This window comes from Miscanthus floridulus, chromosome 19 (assembly GCF_019320115.1).
Source record: "Miscanthus floridulus cultivar M001 chromosome 19, ASM1932011v1, whole genome shotgun sequence".
Taxonomy (NCBI): Eukaryota; Viridiplantae; Streptophyta; class Magnoliopsida; order Poales; family Poaceae; genus Miscanthus; species Miscanthus floridulus.
In genome coordinates this window covers 115,471,406-115,486,471 of record NC_089598.1, presented here as the reverse complement: position 1 = coordinate 115,486,471, position 15,066 = coordinate 115,471,406, and the positions used below count along the sequence as shown (strand labels likewise).

General features: G+C 41.5%; 1 non-coding gene across 1 annotated transcript; it reads left to right on the top strand.

Annotated features, from left to right (window-relative positions):
• The first annotated feature begins 13,005 nt into the window (after positions 1-13,005).
• Positions 13,006-13,114, top strand: LOC136530006 (small nucleolar RNA R71). The gene has a single exon (XR_010777517.1). It is a non-coding gene; the product is annotated as a small nucleolar RNA R71 (small nucleolar RNA).
• Positions 13,115-15,066: the final 1,952 nt, after the last annotated feature.

The window sequence follows — 15,066 nt, the reverse complement described above, 5'->3', positions numbered from 1 at the left end:
AATCGGTTGTTATGGATAGTAAAGCTCGTGGCTAGCGATTGATTTTATGTTGACAGGTACAGTATAGGTATATGTAAATGAGATCATCAGCTAGGTGGATATTATCAATATGAATTATTAAGCCGATGAATCTGACGATAAAGGATATAGCACATGAACAAATCGACTATCTAATATGAACGGATCTACAGACGCTCTGAATCTAATCTATTACCATCAACAGAGAGGTTTGACCAGATCGATGGCAGCTATGATGATAAAAACAAACTAAAACCGAAGAATCCATAAAACCATCTACACTTCGATAGACTTTTTGAAAGACATGCTATACGTGAAGGCTCGGATGAATTGGCTAAAATAGCCAATTCAGGTGAAGAGAACTACAGCGTGTGAACAATCAACTGTTTCACGTGAACCTATGGACTCCTCAAACTCAACCCGCTATCTCTAACAGTGGGGTTCGACCGGATCGATGCAGCCATGAAAAAGACAATGAATCAAACCCTTAAAGTACACAGATCTACTCACGCTTAATGAAATCATGTAAACATGTTGTAGGCGTTAACGCACAGGCGATCGGCTATTTAGATAATATCGTGTTGTAACAAACGAATGACGGATCTAAAGGATATGAGGCCGATCTAATTCGATCTTGACTGGGTGAATTGATGTTGCTGTAAACTAATAATAATGAAAACATCAGCAAGATTGGGAACTTAATGAATCTACCCGAAGGACGCCACCCTTAGATAGAGCCGATAACTTGACCTTAATCTAGTTTGAGCAGTGGAGGTCGACCAGATCGATGTAGCCATACTTGAACTAGACAAGAGTCGATAACTAGCTTATACCAGAGTCATAGTGGAGGTCAACCGGATCGATGCAGCCGTACGAATAGAAGTATAAACCATGATGGTACATACAGACAAGCTGGAGGTCGGCCGGACTGATGTAGCCCTGCTCGCTAAAGAACTCATCGAGATCTACTCTACTCCTACTCCTAAGGGGTGGCTGGAGCCAAAAAAGTAAGTAACTTGTATTTGATGGATTGTGTGTCCTTTACAATAGTCGGGGTCCAATATTTATACCCGGAGCTTGAACATGAATCCTACTCTGGTATGACTTCATTACAATCTTTGGTATAAAAGAGAACATTCCTAACTTAAGAGAACATGGACCCTAATCTTTCCCTTTTTGTAGAGTCCGACATGTATTTCCCGATGCTAACCGTAGACAATCATTGTTATCTGCTGACGTCATTCAAAGAGAGCCGATTCCAGTGGCTCCTCTAAATTAGATGATATCGTTCCTTCATGCAATCGAGTCCTTAATTGACACAATTCTAGAAGCTTCAAGTTCCCACATTCTTCTCCAAATTTTGGTGTAAACAGGCCCATTAGCACCCTGTTCTCACGTGGCCGCGACATAGTGCCGCACTCGCTGTCCTCGTGTACTGTGCGCTTTCCCTCCTATCGGCTCTCGATCCCACGCCCTTGTCCCCGTACCGGACCCCCCTCTCTCTCTCTCCTTTTTCTTCTTTTGGGAATACGGTCGCCCGCACGCCTTCCCCACCGAGCGAATCCCCTCCCCTCTCCCTTATCCTCCCTTCGCTCGCACGCGCAAGGAGCGCACCATGGCTGACTTTATTCCCACAGCGTGAACCATCAGTGTTTCCCTTCCACGCTGCCTCCACTTCTAGTGTGCTACTCCCCACCTCCGTTCGCTGCTATAAGATGCCCTTGGTCCTTGCTCTTCTTCTTCATGCCCATCCCCTTGAATCCGAAGTAGAGCTACGAGATCCAGTCATCGTTGTGGAACTAGGTTTGTCAGTCAGAGGTGATTGTGTAATCTAAGAAGAAGAAGAGATATGGTTTTCAAAGAAGTTCAAGTCTACCATTGGTTAGTTTGGTCTTAGGGTTCATGATGTGTGACTTCTTAGTCTCCTGTTTCTAGATCTGCTAGACATACGCCATGTTTTGGATAATCATTTTCTTGTTGTTTCTCCATTACCCTCGACTATCTCGACTTCTAGATTAAGCCTTGGTTGTAATAGGTTGCTCTTAACTATGTATCTCTAAATCCCTGTGTGGTTTAGCATTCGGCGTCATGTAATCTTTCATGTAGTTTCTAATCTACGAAGTGTAATCGTGTTGTTCCCTTTTTGGTTCTTGCTCCAAATCTTGGGACGAGATTCTTTTTAGGGGTGTTGGTTGTAACACCTCTGGTATTACAATCTTGCTTAGTGCTTAGATTAAGGCCTAAAAGAAATTAACAAAACAAGTTTTTAGGTGTTAAAAATTTTAAAACTCACAAGAAAGGATAATTAAATTGTAGGTCTCATTTTATGAGAAGAGAAGCGAACGGGATATTGCGAGTTAGTTCAATTAATGTGTAAACATGTTTATGAAATTCTAATAAGAAAAATAGGATAAGTTGTTTTAGATGTTCGGCATGCAAAATAGTTTCTATAAATGAAAATGTGACATAGCTTAAAATTACAAAGTGCCATTTTTGAAGAATTATAGTGTGCAAAATACTTAAATAGTGCTTTAATATTTTGTTCCCATGAGTTAGTACGAAGTATGGACTAGGTCATAACATGCTGTCTAGTTGAAATTGACGAAGTTTCGACCTTTTAAAAATTCAATCAAAGGTGTTAATGGTTGTTTAGTTCAAGCAGGACTCTCGTCCTTTCTAGGTCTGTAACGATAATCGACGATGCCATTTTGACATTTAAATTCCAACAAAAATGATTAAGCAATTTTTATATGTTGGAGCGCTATTGGTTGCTACAGGGTGAGCACTTGAGCATAGTGTAGGTTATAGTCGTGTTAGGTGTTGCGATACTCTCGCAAAAATTGTTCGAACTTTGCTAAGAACACGCTATGAATTATAATCTGGTGCTCGTTTAGGAACCACCGTTCAGCACGACGAACCTAGATTGGCATGCTTCTATCTCCCCTTCTGGTTATCCTCTTCATGTGCCGATCATTTTTTTGGAATGTTGGTACTACGGGCCTAGGGATAGGAGAGTTGATTGGGCCTCAAACATGATTGTTGATAGTTTTTCATTCGCTTTAAAACTCATGCATAGCTCCATGTCGGACCATTCGGCCAGGAGTGCACGGCCACAGCATTGGCACGTGCGCATGGCCATAGGCTGGTGGGAGCTACCCTCGGTCAGGCCACGATGTAGTTGTGCCTTGGCTAGCCTTGGCCGCGGTGCCAACTGCTAGCCGATGGCCTCAGCACTCCCCTCGGCCACCGCTGCCACTAGGCCTGGCGTGGTCGTAGCAACTCTCCGTCGGGCATGAGCTGCTGTCGACCGTAATGCCATCTGTGCACGTGTACAGGGAGGTGCCCTTGTCCGTTGCCATTTGATCACTGAAGCACTCGCTAACCGCCACTCATCTCACCTACCTCGCCCCTGTCCGACACGCGAGAGAGGACCAAACCATTGCTCCTTACTTCCCTCTCTACCTCGCCCTCGCTCTCCCTCTCTTGGGTCTCTCCCTTGGTCTGCTGCTCATAAGCATGGCATGGCCATGGAGTCGAGCCTTGCGCTGCTTCCCTCCCAACCTGCTGAGCTCCTGCACTCCCACCCCCCCCCCTTGTTCTTGTCGCGCGCCAAAGCCACCATGGCCAGGGAAGCTCCCACGACCACTGATGAGGACATTGCCACGCTGGACACACCGACGCCATGGTCTTCCCCAAGTTGCAATTCGTTCCCAACTCAGCTACCACGTCGCCCTCGGATTCAGCAGACACGTTGTCACTGTTTCGGTCATAACTTTCTCATACGACATCGAAATGGGCCATTCTTGGATGCGTTGGAAAGGGGACGACGACGCCGTCGTTTTGGATCTGGTCCCAGCTCCAGAAGGTCTGTGGAACATTCTATGTGACCACGGCAAGGTGCTGCGTCACCTATTTGGGCCAACTTGGCCATGTATCGTGTCGGGCCTTAAGCCCAAGTTGTGGGCGCCCAACCCCTGGCCGTCCCCAACCCTAGGTCGAGTCTTAGACTATAAACACAGCCACCGCCGCTGCTACATAATTGGGTTTTTGTTTAGAGTTTAGTTTTCCATCGAGAAACTGAATCGTTCATTGTAACTATGGTGACAAATCCTTTTACAGTGATCTAGGGCCCCCGTTCTTGATCTCCTCCACTATGTCGATTAGTCCTTTGGAACCGAGTTCTTGAATCCTCTATTGATATTCGCGTCATTCATAATTGCAATTTCAGATTGTGTATTTTACCTTCTTGCTTGTGCTCTTCGATTCGCTTGCAGGAAAAGCCTTCTTGGCAAGGTCAATCAAGTTGTGCTTGGTTGATAACCAATGGAGCAGTGGTGTAACGGTTGCAGGGTTCGAATCGCGTCTAATTTGAAGCCAGATCGCCAACGTCAAGATCTCCACAAAATCGAACTTATCGGCTACCTCTCGGAAGATCAGGCCTGTACTTATCAATTAGTATCAGAGCTTTCAGGTTTACTACGAGGTATAATCTCGTTTGCCTTAGATTCATATTTGTTCATTACCTAGAGTACCTGTGATTTGTACTTTGGATCTGGATTGAACAATCGTTACTCTGCACTCGTTAATTGCTAATCCTTGCTATCATATTGTGTGCCTACCCATAGCTCCACATATTCTTCTATCAGCACAGGTTCATCTTGCAACTATTACCCATGCTCAACAACAGATTGCTTCGCCACTTTGGTTTTGCTCCTGTTTGGCGTTGGTAAGAATACAGGCAAGACGGTGGTAAGCCGCTTGTGATTTTGCATTCCACTTTCACCACCATCACCACCACCACCACTTGTTTCCTTTTAGTTGATAGGGATAATACTTTGGTGTTGTCTTTTTCTATCTTCTAACCATGGCAGGAACTCCGACGGACTTCAATGAGTGCGTGTCCAAGGGCGAGCTTACAACATTCATGACTAAACAACGCAATCTTATGACCGAGCTGACGCGCAATGTGAACAATCTAGTCACCCGCATTGAACAGCTTGAGCAACGCCCTCCACCTTATCGTGCTGATGATGAAGATATGGATGCTTTTGGTGATGAAGATGCATATGCTGACGGTGGTGCCTGTCGCCGCCTCAACTTCAATCATTGTGGTATGGAAGGTAATAATCATGGAAATAATGATCCTTTTGCTAAAATTAAATTTAGTCTACCTCCTTTTGCTGGTAATGTTGATCTAGAGGCATATTTAGATTGGGAGCTTGCTATTCAACAAAAATTTGTTTCTCATAATGTTCCTGCTGAGCATAGAGTTAGACTTGCTACTAGTGAGTTTACTAATTTTGCTTTGTTCTGGTGGAGTGATCTTTGCAATGCCAATAATGCTGCTGCTGTGCCTCAAACTTGGAATGTTTTAAAGCAATGTATGAAATCTCGTTTTGTTCCTCCTTATTACCAACGGGATTTACGTTTGAAACTACAAACTTTAAAATAAGGTGATAAAGAAGTAGAAGCATACTATCAAGAATTGCTTATTGGTTTAGCACGTTGTGGTATAAATGAAGATGATCATGATGCTAGTGCTAGATTTTTTGGTGGTTTAAACCATGATATACAGAACATACTTGATTACAAAGAATGGCATAATTTTTCCCAATTGTATCATCTTGCTATTAAGGCAGAACGAGAAGTACAGGGACACAAACAACACCAGCCTTTCAGGTCTAACAATGGGAGGAATTTTCAGTAGCGTTCTGAGCCGGAGACGCCCAAGCTTCCTGTTGCACCACAGCCATCTACACCTCCATTTTCTTCTGGGGTAAGTAAATTGTCTAATGTGCAGTTTCCACAGCTGAAGAAAGGTGGCACTCTGGGTGCTTCTACTAGCTCCTTCTCGTCCAGCTCTAAAATCATTTGCCACCGATGCAAAGGCATGGGACATGTCATGAAGGATTGCCCCAGTCGTCGCGCTTTTATTGCTACCGAGGATGGATATGTAAGTGCTAGTGATGTTGAAGATGATTTAGCCCTTGCTGCTAACATTGATGCAGATCCCACTGAGGGTGACCAAGATAAGGAGGCCATCACCATTGACTCTGTGGCTGCTGCCGCGGACTACCCTAGCCTTCTTGTGCAGCGTGTGTTGAGTACACATGTGGGACATGAAGAAGAGATGAAGATCCAACGCCACAATTTGTTCCACATGTATCTCATTGTGCAGGGTTGTTGTGTTCTCACTATCATTGATAGCGGGAGTTGCAACAACTTGGTGAGTTCAGATTTGGTTGACAAGCTTGGCTTGACCACACGACAATATTCGTATCCATATAAACTTCAATGGTTCAATAATAGTGGTAGGACTAAGGTAACTAAATCAGCACGCATTAGCTTTTTCACAGGCTCTTATCATGATACTGCTGATTTTGATGTTGTCCCTATGCAAGCTTGCTCCATTTTGTTAGGTCGCCCATGGGAATTTGATAATGATGCTTTACACCATGGTAGAACTAATACATACACTATCATACATAAGGACAAGAAAATTACATTGCTGCCTTTGTCTCCTATGGATATTATTAAACATGCTAATGAGATCACAAATAAACCTCCAACAGACATTGCTAAAAATAATGGGATTAAGTTAAAAGGAGGTGCTTTTCTTGCTACAACTTCTGCTACTGCTGAGTTATGTGATAATCCTGATGCACCATGTTATACTATGTTTTGTCAAGCTTTTATGTCTGGTGCATTGCCTGCTGTCACTAACCTTTTGCAGGAGTTTGCTGATGATGGGATGGAGTCGAGGATGACTCCAATTCTAGAAGGAGGGGATGATGAGGACATCGCCAAGATGGAGTCGAGGACGACTCCAATTCGAGAAGGGGAGGATGATGAGGACATCGCCACGCTGGACACACCGACGCCATGGTCTTCCCCAAGTTGCAATTCGTTCCCAACTCAGCTACCACGTCGCCCTCGAATTCAGCAGACACGTCGTCACTGTTTTGGTCATAACTTTCTCATACGACATCGAAATGGGCCGTTCTTGGATGCGTTGGAAAGGGGACGACGACACCATCGTTTTGGATCTGGTCCCAGCTCTAGAAGGTCCATGGATCATTCTATGTGACCATGGCAAGGTGTTGTGTCACCTATTTGGGCCAACTTGGCCATGTATCGTGTCGGGCCTTAAGCCCAAGTTGTGGGCGCCCAACCCCTAGCCGTCCCCAACCCTAGGTCGAGTCTTAGACTATAAACACAGCCGCCGCCACTGCTACACAATTGGGTTTTTGTTTAGAGTTTAGTTTTCCATTGAGAAACTGAATCGTTCATTGTAACTGTGGTGACAAATCCTTTTACAGTGATCCAGGGCCCCCGTTCTTGATCTCCTTCACTGTGTCGATGGGTCCTTTGGAACCGAGTTCTTGAATCCTCTATTGATATTCGCGTCATTCATAATTGTAATTTTAGATTGCGTGTTTTACCTTCTTGCTTGTGCTCCTCGATTCGCTTGCAGGAAAAGCCTTCTTGGCGAGGTCAATCAAGTTTTGCTTGGTTGATAACCAACGGAGCTGTGGTGTAACGGTTGTAGGGTTTGAATCGCGTCTAATTTGAAGCCGGATCGCCAACGTCGAGATCTCCACAAAATCGAACTTATCGGCTACCTCTCGGAAGATCGGGCCTATACTTATCAACCACCGCGCGTGTGGCCGGGCCACTGCCGGCTACGCCCGGCCAAGCCGCCACCACCACCGCCTCTGCCTATTCCTCCTCTCCGCTTGGCGCACCATGGCTGAGTTGAAGATCATCGGAGCCGCCCCGGCATCGGGCCACCACCGCCTCTGCTTTGCGTGCGTGCGGCCATGCCACCGCGGACCACCTCTAGGTGAGCCATATCCTACCTTCGACCAAGAATCGGCCGGTGCACTACCTCCCCTGCTCGCTGCTCTGCTCTGATTCAAGAGAAGGACCTCGGGTGAGAATAGAAACAAGTCCAGGGTTCCCAATGCAAATCTATGACTCATATGAATAGTGATGCATAGTGTGTGTTGTACTGTAGGTTGGTTTAGTGAAATCCCAGGGGCTTTAGCGCAAAGTGTTTGTCCTATTAGGTTTTTTTGTTTTTCTTTTATGATTAAATCGGTTGAACCTTTGGAAAATCATAGTAATTAGTAGAAAAATCATAAAAGGAAAATAAATATGTTTTGGAATCCTTGTGACTAGCTCTATGTAGTAGATATATTATGTCATGTGCTTTAGTATGAAGTTTTTCATGTAGGTGTAATCTAGCCTTTATGTTTATTTAATAAAGCATGTTGTATTAGTCCAAATGTAGTGAAATTTTTATGGTAGAGTAGTGTGGATGTGCTTGTGCTATGGTAAAAGTTTTGTGTTTAATGGATGCCTAATTACTGAGTTATTGATTTATCATGTATCATATGCTTAATTGCAATTAGATCTTGATTATGTTGTAGTAATTAAATTGCTCGTTCAAAAATTATGATATTCACATAGTAGCTATGTTTAGTTATGGATGTGTGTTTAGTAGGTTGAATTGGCTTGTACTTGTGTGTTTTAATATATAAAAATACAAAGTTGCTTGATGACGATTAGTTACCCTAGTCACTCGACGACGTGTTGCTTGTCTTTTAGCATTTGTAAATGCTTGTATGTATGCTTGTTGGACCGAAGCATGCATTGCATCTTTACATATCAAAATAGGAACAATGATGGGTCATGGAACCAACTGGGTAGCTAGAAAGATGGTGCTATGGATCATGTCACGAAGATGGAATGCTGGGCACATTGATTCGCGAATCACCGGGTAATCCGGTATGACTTGTCTACAATCTAGCATCATAGTAAGAACTGGAATATGAGAGATGGAAAACTGGTCCTGATTCCTTACCACATGCTTGAAAGTCGCACAGGTGCTTATATAGAATGGTTAGTTAATGAACTAATGATGACTGCTAATAAATTGAATATAAGGACGCATGTTTAGTAATGCCCCCACATATGCAATAAATCCACAAGCCAGATAGCCTTGCATATCCTGGAGTCTTTTCTTTCCTCCTAACGGGTAAGTCTTGCGGAGTATAACTGAGTACTCAGGGTTTGTTCTACCCTATTACAGGTGACAAGAACATGTGGAGCTGACACTTGTGTGTGGAAACCTCCTTGTGGGCTCAGCGAGGATTTCCTTAATGTTGCGGACATAGAGTTATTTGAAACATCCACCCAAAATGTTTTACAATGCAAAACTTATAACCTGTTATGATGTATATAACGAATCATCATGTTAATGTTTAACTTGTCATTAAATGATTTTATTTCCACTGAAACTCTGATAACATGGGTATATTCCATTGTTATAATCAATAAATATTATACTTTGATGTTGCATGGAAAGTGATGTAAGAAATGACTTAAGAATATTGTAAGCTTTATTCTCTCATTTGTGATCCTGATGGAAAAATGTGGATTTTTGGGTTCTCCCTTGGGGTGTGCTCCACAGAACCACGTAATTTAGTGTCCTCCCTTGAGTACTTAGTGTCTAATGGAAGACAAGTACTCCTAGGAGGCATTAGATTAGGCGGTTCTGCCACAACCCCAAGTGTAGTAATAGTGCATATTTGGGTGGTGTGTGCGTGATCTTGATTTGAAGAGCATGACAAAGCTCTCATAAGGGTCAACAAAGCTTGACTAAACACAATGTAATGCAAGCAACAATATGAGTGGAAGTTTTCTTAATCTAAATATCATATATTGCTCTGGTAGGAATTCAAGCTTTGTCATTCAGGAGCTCATCATGTAGGATTTTTATGTTTTTTAAAAGATAAATCTCCAAAACTTTAGTGTCACTTAGAACAAGATAAACAGTAGCTCAGACCTTCTCATATGATATCCGTCAATTACCTATACTTCGATTAAGCAAATGCTACCCACGAGTTTCAAGTTCAGAGTAAATTCTTATATCAAAATAGTCGTATCCAAAACTCAGGAGAATTCAAGGCTGAAAACTAGGTACTTGAAAGGAATTATGACAGAGCAATTATTCATCATTTCCATTGCAAGAGATTATTCTCAGAGTCCTTTTATTTAGCTCTTAAAAATCAAACTTAAAGAAAACTTAACACACCTTTTATTTTGTTTTTAAAATTTAAGATAACACCTTAATATATATATATAACGAGCTAAGATAAATTTTTATTTTGCTTTTAGATTGTTATGCATCTTTTTATTTCTTTAGCAAATATGAAGCAAACTTAAAAATAGTAAAACCAAAAGGGAAAGAAATACTGAGCTAGATACATGGGAATGCTCCTCCCCCAAACTAGATGTTGTCATGGTCTTTCTTAGAGTGAGTCTACCAGCAGAAGTCTTTCTCATCAGTCTAGAAGTTGTATTCCTCGTGTAGCGAGTGTAGCGACAGTTCGAAAAAATGTACTTTGGATGGATGGCTTTACTCTTGATCATCCTACAAAATACTCCAACAAGAACACCAAAACTCATGGCATAGATTAGGATAAGGAGTTAGCGATTAGCCATTCAGAGATTTGTTGTCCTTGGGATTTAGATAGATTTCCTAATAGGAAAAGTTCTAGCACGATGTCTATTTAATATTTTTTTGGATTTTCTTATTTATATAATGCAGAAAGAAAATATGCATGCATGATATATATTATTATTTTTTTATGCCACCATAGTGAATACTCCCTTGACCTTTTACACATCGAGAAAATTTTTCACATGGGGCTTAGGCTTTATGATGCAATGATGTAATGCAATCATGAAACTTCTTATCTTCCTTTTCTAAATGCAATGCTAATGCAGAAAAATGAATATGCTAAAGTGCAAAGTAATTCATGCAATAATAAAAAGTAAATATGGATAACTACCTATGTTACCTCATGGCCAGGGTTCGGATTTTTAAGTCCTCCGGATAGGACTTGGCTAGAGAAAAGTTCTTCACTCTTCGGGTGCATCATCCGGTCTCAACGATGGAGACCCAAATGGCTACACATCTTGTGATGGTGTCTCTGATGGTGATGTCACCTTCTCTTTCCATACCTTCTTGGTCTATGGGATTGACTTAGGCGGAGTAGGTTCATCTTTCACAACTTCTTCAGGTTCTTCATCTTCTTTCCATTCATTCTTTGGAGGTTGATTCTTCCAGCATTGGGATGATCGATGTCTCCTCCTAGAGCGGGTCTTCTTGGGCTATTCATAAGTGGTATAACTATTGAAATAATAGCGTACCTTTTCTCTAGGGAATTAGAAGTGGACTTATCTAGATCCGACATAGATGATTGCGTTGGTTGTGTTGAGGAACGGTCTTCCCAATATAATAGGTGTATCATCTTCTTCTTCACCCATGTCTAGAACCATGAAGTCAGTAGGGACAAGCTGATCATGTATTCTTACCATGACATCTTTTGTTATTCCTTCCAGAAATCAGATTGATTGGTCCACCATCTGTAATTGCATATATGTAGGGAACAAATGTTCATCACCGAATAAGTATTCATACGTTACCTTCGACATTATATTGACACCCAACCCAATGTCGCAGAAGGTCTTGTGAAAAATTCTTTGTCCAATGGTACACTTGATCATGGGTATGGCTAGGTCATCCTTCTTAGCATGGAATGGTGAAGCGAGGAGGTGGTCATAGTCAAATCAAAGTGTGTTGATCATGTTAATTGATTCTTCTTGAGGCTATCTAGCCTCGTTCTTCCTCCTTCTCCTGTTGTTCTTCTTCTTGGTCACTGTTGTCTCTTCATGCAGGTATGGTGTCTATGGATGTCCAGGAGATTGCAGGATGCGGTTAATGAAAGAAAACTTCTCCTTCCTATCCTTGATTGTGAAGTAGATCTTGACACTATCCGCGTAGATGATGGCTTTTACAATGCTTAGGAAAGGTCGGTCCAAAATAATGGGTGCCCTTATATCTCCACCTATTTTTAGAACCACAAAGTCTATGGGAACATATGATTGTCCCACTTGAACAATGGCATCTTCAAAAACTCCCTTGGGGCAACAGAGTGACTGATCTGCAAACTACAAACGCATATTTGTGTACAACAAAGCATCTCCATTAATTTGATCACAAATTACCTTAGGCATGATGTTGATACTTGCTCCAAAGTCACAAATAGCTTCTTGAAAAATGTGAGGTCCAATGGTGATGGGGATGACAGGTCTCCCTGGATCGCTCTTCTTTTTTGGCAAGGCATAATCTATACACTTTCTTGTCGATGGTTGTATACAATAATATGTTGCATTATGAATATCGACAAGATTTATAGTTTCTAGATCTTCCGGTTACCCTAGAATCTTACCTTTATCAGATGGAGGAACAGCAGCTGCCAGCTGAGCTATCTGTGATTCTATCGTTTTATTAAAGCTATGCTGGTTCTTAATGGCAGAAGCAAAGCTATCCATTCTATTATTTATGTTCTCTTGAATTTTATCATTGGTAGCTACCTTTCTAGATAATCCCTCCATAAGTTTGGATTAGCCAACAATTAATTCTCTCAAGGGTGGCTAATTGAAATTATTAAAATTATTACGTTGATAGTTACCTTGGTAATTACCTTAGTAGTTCGGTCTCTGTTGCTAGTTTCATCCTTGATTCTATTAAGGACAAAAGTAGTTGCTGTTATTGACAAAGTTCACATCCTCTTGGGTTTCAGGATAGATGTTCTCTGAATGACTAGTATTTCCATGCTTCACATGTCATGCGAGAATCATGAATGTGCGTGATTTCTTGCTTCTCATTGTCTCAATCTTCAAGCTTCTTCATCAGTAGGTCCATCATGGTAGACAACATGTCTACCTCCACCTCTCTTGTGGGTCTAAAGACGTTCTTCATTCCAACCTTGGTTGGAGGCCATCTTCTCCACAAGAGATGTTGCAGCTAGTATGGTGAGTGACAGGAATGCACCTCTAGCAACAGCATCCATAGTCTCACGGGTACTGTTGGTCAACCCATGGTAGAAAGTCTGCATGAGTAGCCAATTATCCATCCCATGATGAGGATATTCCGTAATGTAATCTTGAAAGTGTTCCCATGCCTCAGGGACAGATTTATCATGTTTTTGCTAAAAGCTTGAAATTCTCCCACGCAGAGCATTGGTCTTGCCTGTGGGAAAGAACTTTACTAGAAAGGCAGTAGAGCAGTTATTCCATATAGTTTTTCAATCTTTGTTGGCGTAGAACCATTGCTTTGCCTTCCCCAAGAGTGAAAATGGGCAGAGGCGAAGTAGTATGGCATCTTGGGTCCCTCCTTTGATTGGTGAAAGTGCTACAAATTTCTAGAAAGTGTTGGAGATGTGCACTCACATCTCCATGTGCCTTTCCACAAAACTGGCTTGCTTGCACCATGTTGATGAGGGCTAGCTAGAGCTCTAATCCATTATCTCCGACATTGACTGTTGGTCTAGTATGGATGTTGGCCGTAGTTGGAGCAGAGAATTCACGGAGAGTCCTGTTAGCCATGGCTTCAAATTCAGGTGTTAAGCTTCACCTTATATGGTTGTCTTCTGACTTTAAAGATGGAACTTTCTTGAGTTTAGCTCTAGTCCTCCTGATTAATGCTTCTGGATCTTCAGCGTAGTTTGTCAGAAGGTCAAAACCGGTCATACATTACCCTGCATAAGATACACAAGAAGACAAAACAAGGGCAAGCCTATTTGAGTAGAGGTCAATGGTTATCTTTGATTACATCAATAAGTATAAGTTTATCAATACTTCCTTTGCCTAGCTACCTTCCCCGGCAACGGCGCCAGAAATGCTTATTGGTATTTATTAACTTCTCACATGTTTAGTAGCCACCTATTATAAACCTATATCTCCTAACATTACTTTACTAGGTTGTCATCCCTAGTGATGATGCCAAAGATGCTTGTTGGTACTACATAGCATTACTACTAGAATAATACTAAGTAGTTCTTATTAATTTATGTGACTAGGAAGAATAGATATGAATATATATATATATGAAAGGAATCTGCAAGCGCATAGATAATTATACCATTGTAGCACTTCACCCGAGAGTATTCCAGGTATCATTATTTATAATTTTACCACAGGGAAGGTCTAGCAAGGACATGTATTGATAACTTATACTATTGATGGAGAAGTAAACCATAACCAATATTCTACTCTTAACAGGGGTAAGTCATAGGATAAGATATATATATATATATATATATATATATATATATATATATATATATATATGATAAGTATTGATCATCAATAATGATAAATCACTCAGAGTACTCCTTTCTATGGCATTAGCATGGTCAGGTAGAATATTAGAGGAATAATTCCTAAGTCATTCTTAATTACAAGTCAAAGAATACATTAATTAGTGCAATTACACCTAGTAGTCATGGCTAAGGTTATCTTTATATCTACACATAAGGGATATTACTAAGGAAGATTAGGAACAGAGCTTGTTCCTCCTTCGTAACTGGACCCTACTTGCACCTATATTCAGGGAGTGGACTACAAAGGACTCAATGGGAGTGTCACATCCATGATCTACCACATGACCTAGAATATAGGGTGTATCTATAGGTAAACAACGTATAAGCATCATGCTTACACAATGTCGACCACCCACCCCGTGTACTTTAGAGTGAGCGCTATATGAACTTATGCATAAACATAATGATAAACTAGTTATACTAAGTATATAATCAAAGTAGATGTTGAACATTATAACGAAGAACATGAATAAGATGAATACTAATATTGTCATAATAATTGTAACTAGCATATAAAAATAATGGAGGTACAAAAGAGAGAGGGTACAAAGATTATACCAAACCATGCTCTTGACAAGATCGAGAATCCAAGCGAAGCCTGCTTGCCTCCCTCTAGACCTAGCCTTACTAGCTATGCCCTAGAATATGGTGGAGCTCTGAGGATGATTAGGGTTTCTGTCTTCTCAAATGACTTATGCAATATATGTCTTACGGGGGCTGGCAGGGGCTGGTATATATAGGTCGGAGCATCCAACGTGAGCCCTTAGATCAAACTGACTTAAAGGATAGCATAGATGCAACCTAGGAGGTG